We start from the raw sequence: 17,577 nt of genomic DNA on the forward strand, positions 1-17,577 counted from the left end.
GTTTTCTTTCATGTTCACCATTTGTTCATTTCACCATATAGCAACTTCTATGATACATTTTTATTAATTTCATGTTTGGCCCATGTCTATAAGCAAAGGAAATAGAAATATTTTATTTATGAAAAGCATGTTCACGTTTATTTTGATGTAGTTTTGTGTCTATTGTTTGCTTGTTTTCTCACCAGGAAACTGGAGAAATGATCAAGTGCTATTCACAAGAAAGAAATGACATTTGATTATCAATGAGATTTTTTTCTTCAAAATTCTACTTTATCTCAAAGAGGGATAAAGCACCCAAATTTCAATGCTAGCTTTGAAACTGACCCATTATACTCAACTATCTAAAATTCAAGGGTCATCAGTTTTATCACTTAGACTGAAGAATAGAATGCTGATAGGTTTTGCTTACTTCTGTATTCTTTAGTGTATACATAGATGCTCTTAATAATTAGGCATTGAATTATTTATTGTCAGAAGTGGAAACTTCAACAAAGTTGCAATATATTTCCTTTCTATTGGAAGAGCCAATGCAATGACTAGTCTTTATGAGAGAGAGGAAAATTTCCATCACATTCTGGAAAGTTAATACAAGGGCTCAGTGGGCCAGTTGGTGAAGTACGAGCTTGCAATGGTTTCCACAGTTAGGGCATCACAGAAACTTGCCTTTGTGCAACCAGAACTCCCCTTCATCATTAAAAAGTTTGTCATCATAAAACTTTCATCCAGTAACTGATGGAAGCAGATGCAGAGATCCACAGCCAAGCACTGGTCCAAGCTCTTAGAGTAAAGTTAAAGAGAGGTAGGAGGGATTGTATGAGCAAGGTGGGTCAAGATCATGATGGGGAAACCCACAGAGACAGCTGACCTAAGATCTAGGGAGCTTGTGGACTCTAGATTGACAGCTGGGAAGCCTGAATGGGACCAACTTACGCCCTCTGCATGTGGGTGATAGTTGTGAAACTTTGTTTGTTTGTGGACTCTAGTAGTGGAACCAAGATCTGTCCCTGGTGCATGAGCTGGCTTTTTGGAACCTATTCCCTATGGTGGGGAGCCTCGCTGAGCCTTGAGGCAGGGAGGAGAAGCTTGGTCCTGCCTCAATTTAGTATGCCATACTTTGTTGACTCCCATGGGAGGCTTTACTCTTTCTGAGGAATGAATGAGAACCAGAAGGAAGGAGGGAGGGGAAACTGTGGTTGGTATGTAAAATAAATAAAAAATTTCATTAAAATAAAGTGAATAGTTGGTCACATCTATGAAGAGGACAACTCTACTGCAACATATTTTTAAAACAAAAATCATTATCCCAGTCTGGGTTATAAGGTCATTTTGATTGAGATGAAGAAAACACTGTAATGGAGCTTAGATATGACGTGAACCGGTCCATAGATCACAGAAAACTATGCCTTCCCTCAAAGATGAGACAGGTGGAAATGAGTGAATGTGAGCACCTCAAATGCTGAGTTACAGCAGGTGACAGGCTTCATTGTGGAACAGCATCTGTGCTGCCATCGTTAACACCTGAAGATCGCAATCAACTTAGAATCTTTTCTTTCTTTGTCTTTGTAAGCTTGGGAAAAATAGAAATGAAATGGCTCAATGCAACCAACAGAAGCAATGTCCATATAGTTTCACACAGAATTGTGCTGGACTCTTTCCTATATCAAAGTGCCATCAAACTCTAATTTTCCTTAATATCTGTTTCAGTCATCTTGTCCTTTCCCATCACCTACTATTATTTTTCTAATCTACTATCTCCTACCTATATCTCTAACATAAACTGGTTTATATTTCACTCAGTTAATGTTTTCCTGTTCTGCTGCCAAGGCAATTGTGTAAATAAAATTCTGATCATGGTGCCTTCACTGTGTACTCTAGGACTCGTCATGGCATCAGTGAGACAGCTGAACGAAATATCAATGTATCACAACTGCAGTGAAAATAATCACTAAATGTTATCATCATAAGTTAGGAAAGAACAGTTTTTATTTCAAAAATCCCTACAGAGATGACCACATGCTTTACAAGGCTAGAACCTGTCAGAGAGAATGTAAAGGTTGATTACTCACATGGTCTTTATCATGAGTCTTGATCTTGAGTTTCTACACAACAAATTATCACAAATTTGGTGACTCAAAATTAAATTCATTTCTTATCTCACTGTAGGTCAAATATCCACATATTTGGAGTCTCTACTCACCTTCTCAAATCAAAGCTAAAGTCAAGCATTATATAAGGATTCATGCTTGTGGGAGCTTGCTATTCCCTTCTGAAGTTATGTGGTTGTACTGAGATCTGGTGTCGTGCAGAACTGGGGCTAAGGTCAAAGCCCGTGATCTGGCTGGTGTGTAGGAGTTAGGTAAGGCTGTTTATTCACAAAGTTTCTCAATGCCCTTACATAAAAGTCACACCCCTCATGCCCAAAGTCAGCAGATCGATTTCTTCTCTTATATTGAAATCTCTCTTGAGCAAGAACTTTCCTCCCTTTAAAGGTTTGTTTTGTTTTGTTTTTGATAGAACCTGTCCAATACAGATAACACACATCTTTACAGATTGCTCTGCTATATAATGTAAGATAATCCTGGAAATCACTATCCTACCATATCTGAAGTCCCATTTGAGAAGGCCAGACTTAGGGACATCTTAGAATTTGTCATAGCATAGTTATGCTACCTTATACTATTTTAAACAATCTTTAGGTTGTCATGTATTCAGGTTTTCAATTCCAGTAATTCTGGTGAGAAATTGTACTACTTCCTATGACTTTACTTGACATTTATTAAGGTAATATTATTTTGGGAATATCTTCCATTCTACTGACTTTATCATGTGTTGAAAATGTGGATAAGAATGAGTTAATGACTTCCCCTGAAGCTTAAATCTAGAGGTTAACTATCGAATTATATAACTGTCCATAATTAGAGTGGAGGGGTATGGTCCTCAAATACCAAGATTAATAGTTAGACACCAAATTTCAAAATCGGAATATACATTTCCTTCTCTCCCTTTAATCATTTTCCTTCACCTATTCCACAGAAAAGCAGCTACATCAGGGAAGAAAATCTGGTTAGTACATAATAGCAATGGCAGATTTAAATGTGGGTCTTGAAAGCTAGAAGGAAGTCTCCTGCACCCTTGAACTTGAAAATAAAATTAACAATTATATATCATGTGAATTAAACTCTGTAAGTAGAACCAAAATCCACTAACACTAATGAAAGAATATCACCTGATAAAGCCTCTTGCATATCCAAGACCAAATATTCTGCCTCTTCAAAATTACTCATACTTTTCATATACAACATGTTATATAGAATAATTCGAGAAAAGTAACTCTGGTCATCCAAACGTTGTACTCAGGCAGATAAACCCAAGTTTTAGAAATTATCTAATAATAACATTTAAAATTTTTATTTACTTCAGTGTTTCTATTATTACAGAGAAAAGGAATTACATCTGTAAATGCCTGATGTGTGAAATTCATTGATGTAATCAAAACTATTTAGACACATTTCAAGTTTCAAACACTAAGCATGTAGTGGTGAACTAAAGAACGCCACAGATTTACAGCAGCTGGAGGAGAGAAAACATGGGGTTCAAGAATGTGTGTGGGGTGTAACATTTATGAAGAACTCCTCTGATTATTCTTATGGCAGCAAGTCATCTGGAGAATTTGAGTTATATTCTTTCTTTCTCTTTTTCATTTACATATATACAATCTCAGAGTCTTCTTTCCTTTTCTCATTTCCATGGGACCTGTGAAAAGTATGCTCAAATAACTAGTTCATTACAGTTGGCTACAGAATAAAGACTGGCATGACTTTGACACTCTTTCTGTGTATCCTTTTGGGGTCTAACTCAATTATTCCTTATGAAGATACAATTTGATAAGCTTTAAGCTGCCGTTCTGTTCTCCCCTTTAATGTTAATTATTTGTCTGTTGCTGAGCCCAGGCCAGAAGATTGTTTGTGGGTTTTTTCCCCTTTTTTTTTTCATAGTTGTGAAGGTGACTGCCTGCCTTTGGCAAACTTCGTCCTTATTAATCTTTTCAGCATATTTAGTGAGCATCACCCCTCACCTTTGGCTTCTGTAGCTCAGACACTTTATTTTAAGAGTCCTGTCATCATGTAAAGAAAATAATGCTCTCTAGCACCAATTATACTTGCAAAACAATGGATTATGCATACAGATAGACTAAGCTTAATAAGTATTTATTTCAAAGAATGTGGGCATGCAATATTAATTCACTCATTTTCCATTTCTACTTTATACACATGAGATATACTTTGGTAATAGAGCTGTGTTCTTGACTTCTTTTCAAAACTCAAAACTGCCAATTTATATTCTTTCATTTGTTCCTATTTTATAAAACTAATCATGATCAGTCACCCAACCGGTAACAGATAGAAGTTGATTGTCGCATCCTAATACTAACATTTTGTGATATGGAATCAATTTTTCCCTGCCTCAAATCACACACACACAAAAAATGGCAACCTAATAATGGAAGTATTATGAACTGAGAGAGGTCTGTCTGATTATTTTTCTCCTAAGGGCTTTAGATTGGATTAAGATATCTAAATTCAATCAAAGCTGGGTTGAGACAGGGAACTTCATAGACCTTGAGAGGGTAGAAGACAAAGTGCAGAGATGGCCGCCAGAAGGCAATGCTAATTGTGGACGGTCTTCTTTTCATGTTTACCTGAAACTCGAAATCCTTCAGGTAATACGATATATTCACAAAATATTCCAAACGCTTTAGAAGATCATCCCCGAAAGGGGAAAGTTGGCTACAGGTCTCATATCCGAAGCAGCACTGCCACCTAATGGCAGAATTTTGGCATTACTCCATTCCTTTTCCTCCATACCAAACTGTTGATGTGTGTTAGAAAACTATGATCTGAAAATAATAGTTGATCTTTGTATTTTATAATTATTTGTTAAAAATAAAACGATAATGCAGATTACCTTCCTAACCTAAGCAATGCTTATCAATGTTTTGGAGCAGCTACTTAATTTAATATGTTATCTAAAGCTTTATATAATTCATGAACAATATGATTCTGAGTTTAGTCAACTGCTCTTGAGAATCTTTTATTCAAACAGAAAGATAAACCAAGTTAGAGATATAAACACTAAGCAAAGAAGAAAGCAAATGGCAGATTGATACTTTTATCAATTCTCAAACTAGGAACAAATCAGAGAAAAGAAAAATATGTTTCTTCTCTCAGAGTTTTTTAATAAGAATATATAAGGGTCCTGTGCTCATTGCATGAGTTGGCTGTTTGAAACCTGGGGCCTATACAGGGTCGCTTGGCTCTGCCTGGGAGGAGGGGAATGGACCTGCCTGGACTGAGTCTACCAGGTTGATCTCAGTCCGCAGGGGAGGCTTTGCCCTGGAGGAGGTGGAAATGGGGGGTGGAGTGGGGGGAAGGTGAGGGGGGCGGGAGGGGGGAGAACAAGGGAATCCGTGGCTGATATGTAGAATTGAATTGTATTGCAAAATAAAAAAAAGAATATAATGAATATTTTAGCAAAAATTGGGTAGGGAACATATACCTTTCTATTACCTAAAGTATTTGTTTTTACTGTATGTTTCTAATCCATTATTTCAGAAACTACAGATTCTTTCTTTGGAGTAAACAAATTACTACTAAAAAGGTGGAAAGAATAGACACAATGGAGACAGCACTTACATTAATTAAAATTAATGGCCAATTTAAAAACCTTTCAAACATTCTGCACCCTTTAAAACTTTGGCCCAGGAATTGTGTTGTTAATGTATCGCTTAGGACTGGGTTCCAAAACTCTGCATATTGATTGGCTCTGTTTTTTCTGCAATGGTCTCTGTTGCAAAAAGAAGTTTCCTTGATGAGTGGTGGGGACTATACTTCTCTGTGGATAGAAGGACAAATATTTACAATGAGGTTAGGGATTGCGCTGCTTTAGTAAAACAGTGGTTATAGGCTCCCCTCCAAGGTCCACGACATTACTGGCCCTGGGAAGTTGAAAAGATCTCCCGTGCCAGGCATGGTTTCTCTCTTGTTAAGTTGGTCTTATGTCAAATTAGTGAGTTATGGATTACCAGCAAGGTATGTGTGCCACTAGTACATCCGTAGGGTTATCATGACATGCTAGTCATTGCTGTGGTTCCTAGGCACCAGAGCTTGGTAGAACCATTGGTTGTTTCCATCTTTTGGAAGACTACATGGCACCTCCTGGTATGTCTAAAGCACATGGTGTTTTCAACAATAAGGACTTATCTTCTACCTCTGGGAACAACCAACGGTAATAGAAATGGCCTAAGACACAACACACCTGCACCTGAGGTTCAGAGATCATTGCAAGGCACAAATATCTATCATAAAGGCCACCAGAACAGAAAATTTGCTCTGAGATTGGATCGCCTAGAAATTTCTTAGAAGCTGAACCCATAAAGTATCACCCACATGTCTGCCTGAAAAGACTAGGACAAGGACAACACCAGGAGACATGTTAACATGGAAGGCAAAAAAAAAAAAAAAAAAAAAAAAACTATAGGCAGCTAAGTAATTGGAAGAGCAAAAGAACTAGTCTTAACTAGGGTAGAGCACACCAATTGACTCTCCAGTAACAAAATGGTCAGCCTGAAAATATAAATATAGCATGTCCTGTTCAGGCTGTATTTATATATTTAAGGATACACACACACACACACACACACACACACACACACACACACACACACACACACTCAACATAAACAGAAAAAAAGAAACCATGAATTTGAAAGAGTACATGGGAGGTTTTGAAGAGAGGAAATGGAATGGGATAGTGATATGATTATGTTATCAGCTCAAACTATTATAAAAATGAGAGAAGCTACTAAATATTGCAACGAAGAAAAAGCCAGTTTAATTATTGAGAAGGCACAATGTTCCTGTATTTTTTCTGTTTCCCTCACTCAATGTTTGACAATTTTGTTTTGCCTCCATAAGGAAAAAAGGACAGATGATGAAGATTCTGGGTCTGTTGTGGATGGGTTTTCTTTCCTTTTTGATACCATAAGGAAAATGTCTGTATTCAGTTGCTATCTTACTATTAAGAAATATTCAAAGAAATTTGTTCAGCCACCATCAGAGAAGCTTCCTGCTGCAGCAGATGGGAACAAATACAGAAATACACAGGTAGACATGCAGAGAGTGAGAAACCGTAGAACTCGTAACTCTAAAGGGACCAAATCCCTTACCTCAGGGCTCAGGAAATCCTGGTGAAGAGGAGGCTATAAGGGTGTAAAAGCCAGAGAGGATGGAGGATACCAAGGAATCAAGCCCCTTTAACTACAGTGGGCCTGGCACACATACATATTCACAAAGATTATGGAAGCCTGCACAGGGACAGCACAAATCTACACCAGGTGGGATCCCAGAGATGAAAGACGGGGATCTACACCCTCATCCCTAACCCAGAAGCTCTCTCCAATTGATATGCATTTGCAGGTGAAAAACTAGTTTTCTCCAAAGGAGTCTCACTGGAAAACAAACCACTCTTAAGCATAAGCCCCACGCCAGGCTGCCTGGTAATAGTCAGCCCAAAAGGAATCCAGTGGCATCTGTGGTGGTTCTTTATAATGTCAGGTCAGGGAGGGTTGTTGTTGTTGTTGTTTTGTTTGTTCCATTCTTACAGGTCCTTTGCAAATATATTATGGCTTTAGATTTTGGATTTCTATAGGATTCCTGAGTGAGCAAACATGTGTGTTCCAGCATCTACACATATTTTTTGTGCTTTTTCTTATTTGATTGTTTGTTATATTCCTTTTCCCTGTTTTTATTTATATTATTGTATTATATTTTATTATTATTCCTTAGATACCTGTTTGTTTTCTAAGCAGAGATAGAGAGGGTGTGGATCAGGATGGAGGAGGAGATGGAAGCAACTGGGAGGAATAGGGGGAGGGAAACCCTAAGCAGAACACACTCTATGAAAAATAAAGCTTTCAATAAAAGAAAAAAAGACATCTATAAATATTTTAAAATGCTTATTCAGTAATAATTTTTAGAAGACATTTCCCAGCATGTAGCTGATATATTTAGAGTAATGTCAACACACATTAAATAATTATATCATTGTATAATTGGGCTATGGTGGCATAAAAATATAATAAGGTTTGGTGCATCAAACTGAGTCCAACATATGGACATACAGATGATATGTCAATCACAGGTTCATAAATTGGGACATAGCTGAGCTGTGGGTAAATGATTACATCTTGAAAGTTACTGCTTTGTCATTATATTAATTCCTTGATGGATCCATAATATGATGGTATTGTTGAGAGGTGGTGATGAGGAAGAGCAGGTCCTAGCTAGAAGAAGTAGATCACTAAGATTGTGCCTGGAAAGATAAACTTGTCCCTTATTGAGGTTGTCATGGTGTGACCAGCTCTTCTCTAACAGAATTCCTGGCACTCCATTATCCCACATCAGAGTGCAGAAGCCACAGAGTGAGAAAATTATCATCAGAAATATCTGAACTAGAAAGTCAAAATACTAACTTCCTTAAATTATTTCTCTGAAGTGTGTGTAATACTGATGAAAAAAAGTATCTATTGATAATAATAAAAACTAATAGAAGATCCTTTTTTCCTGAATGCAAGTTATTTTAACAAAGTTCTTGCTAATAGAAAGAGAAATTGAAGTTCTTTTGCCTGGGACTCCAGTTCTGACACTTTCCTTTCTATGAGGTTATGTCTACACTGCCAACAGGACCACACAACTCTAACTTCTTAGTGTTAAAAATACAGGAGAGACAAGTAACACAATCAAAATTATAGCTAATTATTTTTTCTTCTTCCCATTTATCAATATTCTAAGGTAGTTTTCTTCTGTAATATTTCATTTGGCACCAATCATGTCATAAATTGATCAGCAAAACAATAAAAAATATTTCTTCAAATTTTAAGCATCTGGAAAAGAGAGAACTTTATTCTCACTGATCAGTGTATGCTGTACAGTAATAATGATTCATTGAATTAAACATTTTAATTCTTTCATTAATGTTCCTAATCTCAGGATGTTTCAAAAATATTGAAGACCTTTTATTACAATGGAAAAAGGAAGTTCAGCTGCCATTAGCCTTGACAATAATTTCATTCTTTAAATGTATCTTCTATGGAAAGTGACTGTTTTTCCTATATTGGTTGTCATATATTTCATCCTTAATCATAATTTTAAAATAATCTATTAGGACATTTATCCCCTGAAGATGGCTAGATATGAATTTCTTTCCCGTATTCCATGTTATTTTATGAAAGAAAATTAAAGAGAATTATGTTTTTCCCCTAGGCTAGATTAAGCAGAAATGAAAGAGATTAAAGAAGAAATTCATTATGTAGGTTGGAAGGAGAAAGAACATTTTCCTCTAGAAGTTTGTGCATTGAAGAAACATTTTTTCTCTTGATGATAAAAGACTATTAGAAGATAGTAGCAGGAGGGAAAATATCTATAAACCAGCAAGGCAATCAGAATGAACCAAGAGGACAAGAATTGGGGCTGGTTGTAACCAGCGCAGTCTGGATTGTTTGTTATCTAGCTCTATTGATCCCAAGATACAAATCAAATATAAACATTCAGAATCTTCAGAATTTAAGTTCAGTAAAATAGTTGCTCATGTGGGAGGAGTGATAAGTATACAAACACTTGGAAGTCCGAAATCAGTCAAGATTTTTAGTTTCTATTCCAAAGTGTGGTCACAAGCAGTCGACTGTGGCACTTGGAAATTCTAGATCTACCTTACAGCAGCAAAAAGTGTATGTGGAAACAGAAAGTCAGAGACAAAGAGAGATTAAAAACAACCCAATAACTTTCCTTCCTTTCCATGTGTGACTACTTGCAATGTTGAAAGATTATACTGCCAGCTATTATTACCTACTTTTGAATTGAATAACTCTATCTAATACAATACAAATTAAATGAATAATTCTAGGGCTGGACGTGTGACTCACTGGCAAACTACTTACCTGACTTTCATAAGGACCTAGATTTTATCCTAAACACAGAACAAAAAAAAAGGAAAGAGAAGCCGGGCGGTGGTGGAGCACGCCTTTAATCCCAGCACTCGGGAGGCAGAGCCAGGCAGATCTCTGTGAGTTCGAGGCCAGCCTGGGCTACCAAGTGAGTTCCAGGACAGGCGCAAAGCTACACAGAGAAACCCTGTCTCGAAAAACCAAAAAAAAAAAAAAAAAAAGGAAAGAGAGATGAGGGAAGGAAGAAAAAGAGAAAGAATAGATGAGAGGTAAAGGAAGAAAGGAAAGAAAAAGTAATTCTGGGCACATTTACAATGGCAATGTAAAACTGATTATATCAATTGAAAAATAATATACATTAATAATAATAGAATAAATAAAATGTTGACTACAGAAGCTAGATGGTTTTCTGTGACAATCATTCCGTACAGTGGATGAGCACCTATCAAGTGGTGTGGCAGAGTTGAGGGACAGAAGGAAGCCAACACATATCTGGTTTGTACATATGCTCTGAAGCACCCCACCAACGTTGCTGTTTACCCATCATGTAAAGCAGTGGTTCTCAACCTGTGGGCTGTGATGCCTTTGGAAACCTCTATCTCCTAACAGTAGCAAAATTACACTTATAAATTAACAACAAAAATAATTTTATTCTTGGGGGCCACCACAACATGAACAACTGTATTAAAGGGCCACAGCCTTAGGAAGGTTGAGAATGTCTGGACTAAAACAATCAAAAGCTACCTCTTCACCTCGGCTCACTTCTTTCTTAGCACAAAATAATCTTAACTAAATGAAATGAAATATGGCAATCACCTATCTGCTCTAATAATATACTAAGATGCATTCATAGACTATACTTTTGTTTCATGGCAGCATACTAAAAAGTTTATTTAACTTAAAATAATTATGTCCAATCCATCTATTTCCTGGGCAGTTGAAGCCACTTTTTAAGTAATACAGGAATGATATTTAATAATGATTAATAAGTAATAACAATAAGGATTCTTTGTGAAATTATGTTTTTATATATTATTTGCATAAATAATATGTATGATATGTACAAGAACTATTTTTAAATTGCTAGGACAAATAATGAGAGCAAATTAATGAGGAGAAAATATTTTCTAAAAAGGTAGATATGATGAGATGTGGAAAGTGTGACAAACCCTGGGAGATGAATAAACTGAGCCTCTTTACTGTAAGAAAAAACTTTTTGTGCCTTTCTACTTGATCAAATTCAGAAATTATTTAGGGAACATGAACTTGAAAGTTCAGTGAGTTAACCAGCAGTTATTGCTTACATATTGAATATCTTGACTAATGCTTGTTGTGGGATGGCCCAGGTCATAGTGGCTGTCGTCTACACCAGGCTGGTGAGCTTGGGCTGCATAAGAAGCTATCAGAGACAGAAAGTGAGTGTATTCCTCCATAATTTCTGCTTTACGTTCTTTCTCTAACTTACCACAGTGATTGATTTTGACCTGGAAATGCAATCCAAACGGGCTGTTTCCTCCCAACTTGCTTTTGATCAAAGTGTCGTATCAGAAAATTAACAGAAGCGAATGAACAGTGAGGTGAGACTTGAACAAAGTCTGACTCTTCATGTACAGAACTCTTAGAAACAAGACTAAATTCGTGACTATCCAGTGATTCACTGTTTTCTTTCTGAACTTTGAAATTTGGTTGACCACCAATGACTTACTATTTATATAGTAAGTAACTTTTAAAAGATAATTTATGAGAATTTTTATCGCTGATAATTATCCCTCCGTATCTCCATTTTCAAGATTTGTCAATAGAATTAAGGATAATTGTGCACTTGTATATAGAGTACAATTCTGGACACATTATTGGTAAGGGATAACACCAGCAATAATAACCATTTTTTTTTATTTCTACCATCTGAGACACCTAAAAATCCTATTGAACCCAGTAATGAAAATGTCCCAAGGTTCCTTGTGGATACCTATGTTTCGACTTTCTGTTCTTTAGTATCGTGCTTTGTCTTTGCTTCTGTTTTCTATTCCATCTCTCACATTCTACAGCCACCATGGCTAACAAACAACCACTATTCATTGAGTCTACATCACTTCCTTTAGCTCTATGGTTCAAGGCTTTCTGTTTCCCTGTAACCTTTTCCAAGTACAATTTCTTCATTCAAGGTTAGGAAGGTGGTAGTGGTAGTGAGTTTTCCATTGTACCATACTGATGTTAGATTAGGTTTTTATCTTTAACAAATGTTTGCTATAATTTTCCCTGTTTGGTATAAAAAGCAATTTGAATATATCACATGTTTAAATCTATGTTAGTATCTATCCTATATGTGTATAAAGCACATTCTCTTACAATGAGTTTTCCAAATAATGGCAAAAATTGATTACAAATTAAGTGTTATCAGACATATTCTCAGTACAGTTGCCAATCCCTTAAATGTGTTGGGAGCCATGAAAAAGTATTTCTTTGTGACTGTTCACTGAGCATTTTAAAGGAAGTCAGAGAACTTAAGCTGTCTACTTCAATTCAACTAACAATTTCTAGAAGGTTTAAAATACAAAATTCCCAATGCTACAAAACCACAACTGTGCAGAGATATACTAAAAGTATTAAAAACATTGTTTTCAACTATTAACCTTTTTATAAATATACACTTTTTGCAAGATAATTTAAGTTCTACAAAACCCATATTGTCTGGTTATTTTTAGATTACTATCATTTTCTCATTTAAAGATTCAGGTATCAAAATATAGTTATCTGGGATTATTTATTTACTTGAATCTGCATCTCAGATTTCCAGCTTCAATATTCTATATAAATCATCATGGTCACTGATGACAAGGTAACTATTTGTCCTTACAAACTTTTGCATCTATGCCCCTATTCTTTACCTTTATTTTAACTCATTGGTCTGACAAATTCTAGTTCTAGCCTTTGAAATCATTTCCTGTTCCCTTTACTAGCTCTTTATCTACCTTTTTATACTTTTCCCCCTCTTATCTCTTTTGTTTTCCTATTTTTACTTTAGTTCATGGTAGTTTAACAGTGCTGGGGTTCAAATGGTCTCAGGAATGTTGGACAAAAACTCTAGCACCAAGCCACATCCATAGCCCACCCTCTCTTTTCACTTTAGAAATGAAACTCTACTTAAGGCCTTACCTGCTATCTAAAAATTGAACATTTCATTATATATAAACAAGAATTTCAAGTTTGTGTTCAAACGCAAATAAATGACATCTTTATGCTTCTTCATATTTTGCCAATTCTTATTACTACTAAATTATTCTTACTATTTTATTAAAAATATTCATTCTATTTAATAATGGGCTTTCTTATGTCATTTTCATACATATATTTGATTTTTCCAATGAGAATTTCAGTCCAGGCTGAATTTTAATTCATAAATAATCACAAATACATCTTTATTAATCAAAATTGTAAACACTATAATGAACAAGTTTTTGCCAATGAGAATTAAGTTTGTTTAACCTTGTGCTTTAAAAATCCATGCTTGAAACACAAGGAGTTCTTAGCAAACATTTCTACATCTTGCTGTCTGTGGGAGCATTTTCTCCAGAAAAAGTTCCTGAGATGATTGAGAAGAGGTAACCAGTCACCAAGAGGTCAGGCAAAACTTCACACAACAATTCTTTCATCATTTTTGGAAGTGATGGGTGTGTGGCATGTGTCAGGATTGCTATTCAGAGTTTGACTCTTTCTCTTAGTAACACAAGCTGCAGATGCTGCAGTGTTCAGAGCATCCCATTGCTCTGCTGAGCAAAAGCAAAGGCTTCACATGCGATGGCTTTGGTAGAATTCAGAAAGCAGTTTGTGGATCAAACTGCCAGCAGACCACCAAGCAGAGACCAGAACCTTTCTTCTAGTCTGTTTAGCTTTGGAAAGTACTCTGGAGCTTCTCTCTGGCCCAAATACTGAGCTGGCCATTGCCATTGGGCATATTGAAGCCACTCTTCTTGCACTTCCCAGGAATATTGAGAATGGGCCGTTTGTGCACAGAGTAAGAGAAAAGGGCTATTCAAAATAACTATTGGTTTTCATGTTTGGTCAGCCAATGAGGTACTCGTTTGCCAAGCTTTATCAACTTACCAGTTTGCTCCAAATATCAAGTACTGTTGAATAGTGTTGAGTTCCTGGCCACATCTCATGTAGTTATAGTAGTGTCAGCTTCCACAATTGTTCTCAGATGGTCACTGTCAACTTTCAGTGTTCCCCCCACTATGCTCCTCATCGTCAAAGCTCTCATCTCCTCTATGAAATTTTTTGAACCATCGACTCTCACAGCCAAATGCGCTGTTGATAAAATTTGGCAGGTGGAACTGGCGCAGGACAGATCAGGTGTGGGGAGGGAGAGTGCAAGGAGAGACAACTGGAACTGGGGGACGTTTGTGGGGTGTTGTGGATACCTAGTACGGTGGAAACTTCCTGGAGTCTGTAAGGGTGATGCTGGTAACAGAATACAGGGACTGAACTGGCAAGACTTCAGTGGTAGGCCTGGGTTACATTTAGTTGATTGCTCGCCAAGGGGGTTCAGTACTGATCCCTAAACAAGCCAGGCTGATGCTACAACAGAGGGTCACCCTCTGAAAACTAACAGCAAGGCCACATCGCAGAGGAAAACATCTACACAGCTCATTGAGTGTATAGGGTCAAGCTCATGCCTGCAGGGAGTCTTCACCTCTACGTTCTAATTTCTTTGTTGTGGGACGGTTACTGGAAAGAGAAATCTGGACATAAACCCAGCCACAAAAAAATTTGACCTAAAATCTGTACTTCCTGCCAAGGTGAACTGGAGCAATGATAGCACAGAACTTGTGGGAATGGACAACAAATATTAGGTTTAACTTGAAGACCACACACAAGAGGGAGCCAATGCCCTGTACTGCTTGAATAGCCAGGAACAGGAGTGAATAGTCCACAGACCTAAGGTGGAATCCAACATGATTAACAAAAAAAAAAATCCTAGTGATATTCTGCTATACTCATTGATTGGTCCCTTGTCCAGTCATTATCATAGAGGACTCCTCAAGAAGCAGATAGGAGTGGGTGCAGAGACTCACAGTCAGACATTATGAAGGGAGGCTAAATTGGAGATCTCCTTTGGGTCCCTCCCCTTGGAACTCAGGGAGTCCCACTGAAGAGGGGGAGGAAAGATTGTAGGAGTCAGAGGGGTGGAGGACACCAGAAGAACATGGCCCACTCATGTGGGCTCACAGAGACTGAAGCAGCAAGAAAGGGGCCTACAGCGGTCTGCACCAGGTCTTCTGCAGATATGACATGGCTGTTAGCTTGGCGATTTTGTGGGACTCCTCACAGTGGGAGTGGGTGTGTCTCTGACTCTTTGCCTGCTCTTGGGACTATTTTTCTCCTATTAGGTTGCTTTGTTCAGTCTCGGTATGAGGGCTGTTGTCTTGTGTTATATCTTGTATTATCTTGTTTGACGATAGTCTCTTGGTCGCCTGCTCTTTTCTGAAGAGGAAATGGAGGAGGAGTCGATCTGGAGGAGGGAGAGATGCAGGGAGCTGGGAGGAGTGGAGGGAAGGAAAAGTGTGGTCTGGATATATTATTTGAGAGAAGAATTTATTTTCAAAGTAGAAGAACCATTTTCTGATGCTTCAGTACTATTTTTTTCAAGGAATTATTAAAATTTGTTTTTTTTCATATTATTTCAATATCCATAAATTATCTCAGTGCTCCATAGAAAATGAAATAAGTCATTAGTAAAAAAGCAGAAAGCTGCATGTCAAAAATAATATAATGATATTTATTAAGAATGTATTTCAATATCAAATGGCAAATTTTAGCAATGAACAAACTGTCTTACCTTTGACCAACTTGTTATATGATGTATTTCAATCATATTCACCTCCATTACTTCCGTACCCTCTCCCGACTCCTACTGACACTGCCCCTTTCTTATTATTCCCTCTTCCATGTTCATGTCTTGCATTCTTTGTTCCATGACCCACTGAGTTTGATAAAGGTTTGTACAGGCACCAGGCCAGTGATTACACTACTGAACAAAATGTCTCCCTCCCCCATCAACCATTAACTGTATATAAATCCCCAAGTTGTGGGGTCACATAAGACTTTTCCCCATCCATAACAGGTTGTTCACATATTTAATGTTCAGGTAATCACAGTTACTGAGTTGCAAAGTGTAATAGCCATGTCTTATAATGTGTTCTCAGATAAAATAGGTATTTAATAGATATTTTAAAAATTACAAAGATTTGTCATTTTTGTTTTGCTTGTTTTTTTCCAGACAGGGTTTCTCTGTGTGGCTCTGGCCATCCTGGAACAGGCTGTCCTCGAACTCAGATCTGTTTGGCTCCATCTCCGGAGTGCTGGGCTTAAAAGACATGTGCCACTAATGCCGTGTATAGATTTGTCTTTCTTATTAGCAGTTATGTTCTTCCAAGTTACTATATTTTTTTCAGGTTAACATATTTTTAAAGGATGATATATAATTAGGAGTACAGTAGTAAATTTTTGAAAAATTTTTTCTAAACAGCTGTTTGAGGTGTGTGCCCCATTTGAAAATGTTGCCAGTTCCTCATTTAATGATTTATCTACAAAATCTCTGGACTGTGAGAATGCTGAAACTGTACATGAACTTACTGTTCCAATTATATGCAACAGATTTTCTTAACTTTTTTTCACTGTCCCTAACATATTGACTTGTACTTACACAGCATTCATCCCAGAGCAATAAAATCTAGGACAGGATGACAGGACGCCTCAACCTAATTGGCAATATGTCAGCAGTTTTGGGGTTGACATGTAATGACGGACTTGGCAGCAATAAGAACACGGGCACAACTGACCTCGTCACATGCATACCGTTCACACAAGGCAGATGATTAATTGTGTGAGCTTGCAATAATTCACAGAAGAAATCATTTTTCTCAAACCAAACCTGCCATATTTTCAAAATTCAAAATCCATTCATTAAAATATCAATGACTCTAATATTCAATTAAGGAGGATCTAAATGATATGCACAGGTTTTAAACCAGTGTCACCTAATTTGAAGACGTTTAAAAGGTGAAAACCAATATTTACCTCTCTGATTTACCAGATTGTGCAAAATCTCTAGGAGAGTTCTGATAAAATCCTTGATTCTAGGAATGGACAATGTAAATGAAATACATTTTTGAAATATATGTATATATTATATATATTTTATATTATATACATTATTTCACCCATCAACTGTGAAGCACTATATACAGTGTGGAGGCTGTTTGTGTTTGATGGAAGTATTTAAAATCAGTCATAGCTATTACAAAGTCAAATGTACCTTTATTAACTATAGTCATTATGTATAGGATTAAGTCTCCAGATATTATTTCTCTTATCACTATAATTTTCAGGAACACACTCATAGTATATTTAATTCCATGTTTGGCTTTTTCCCCATAGCATTATAGTCTTCATGTTTACCTTCATGTGTTGCTGTAAATGGGAGGGATTTCTTCTTGATTAAGCTAAATAGTACTTTAGTAGTGTCAGGTTACTTCTCACTCATCTTTGGAAGGACACACGATAAACCTGAGAGA

At 36.8% G+C, this 17,577-nt stretch overlaps 1 pseudogene; it reads right to left on the reverse strand.

Annotated features, from left to right (window-relative positions):
* LOC128106674 (nuclear pore complex protein Nup54-like) overlaps positions 1 to 14,163 on the reverse strand; it is a 34,651-nt pseudogene extending 20,488 nt beyond the window's left edge.
* Between the last annotated feature and the right edge of the window lie 3,414 nt (positions 14,164 to 17,577).

This window comes from Peromyscus californicus, unplaced genomic scaffold, assembly GCF_007827085.1.
Source record: "Peromyscus californicus insignis strain IS unplaced genomic scaffold, ASM782708v3 Scaffold_9__1_contigs__length_137607984, whole genome shotgun sequence".
In the NCBI taxonomy this organism is placed as follows: Eukaryota; Metazoa; Chordata; class Mammalia; order Rodentia; family Cricetidae; genus Peromyscus; species Peromyscus californicus.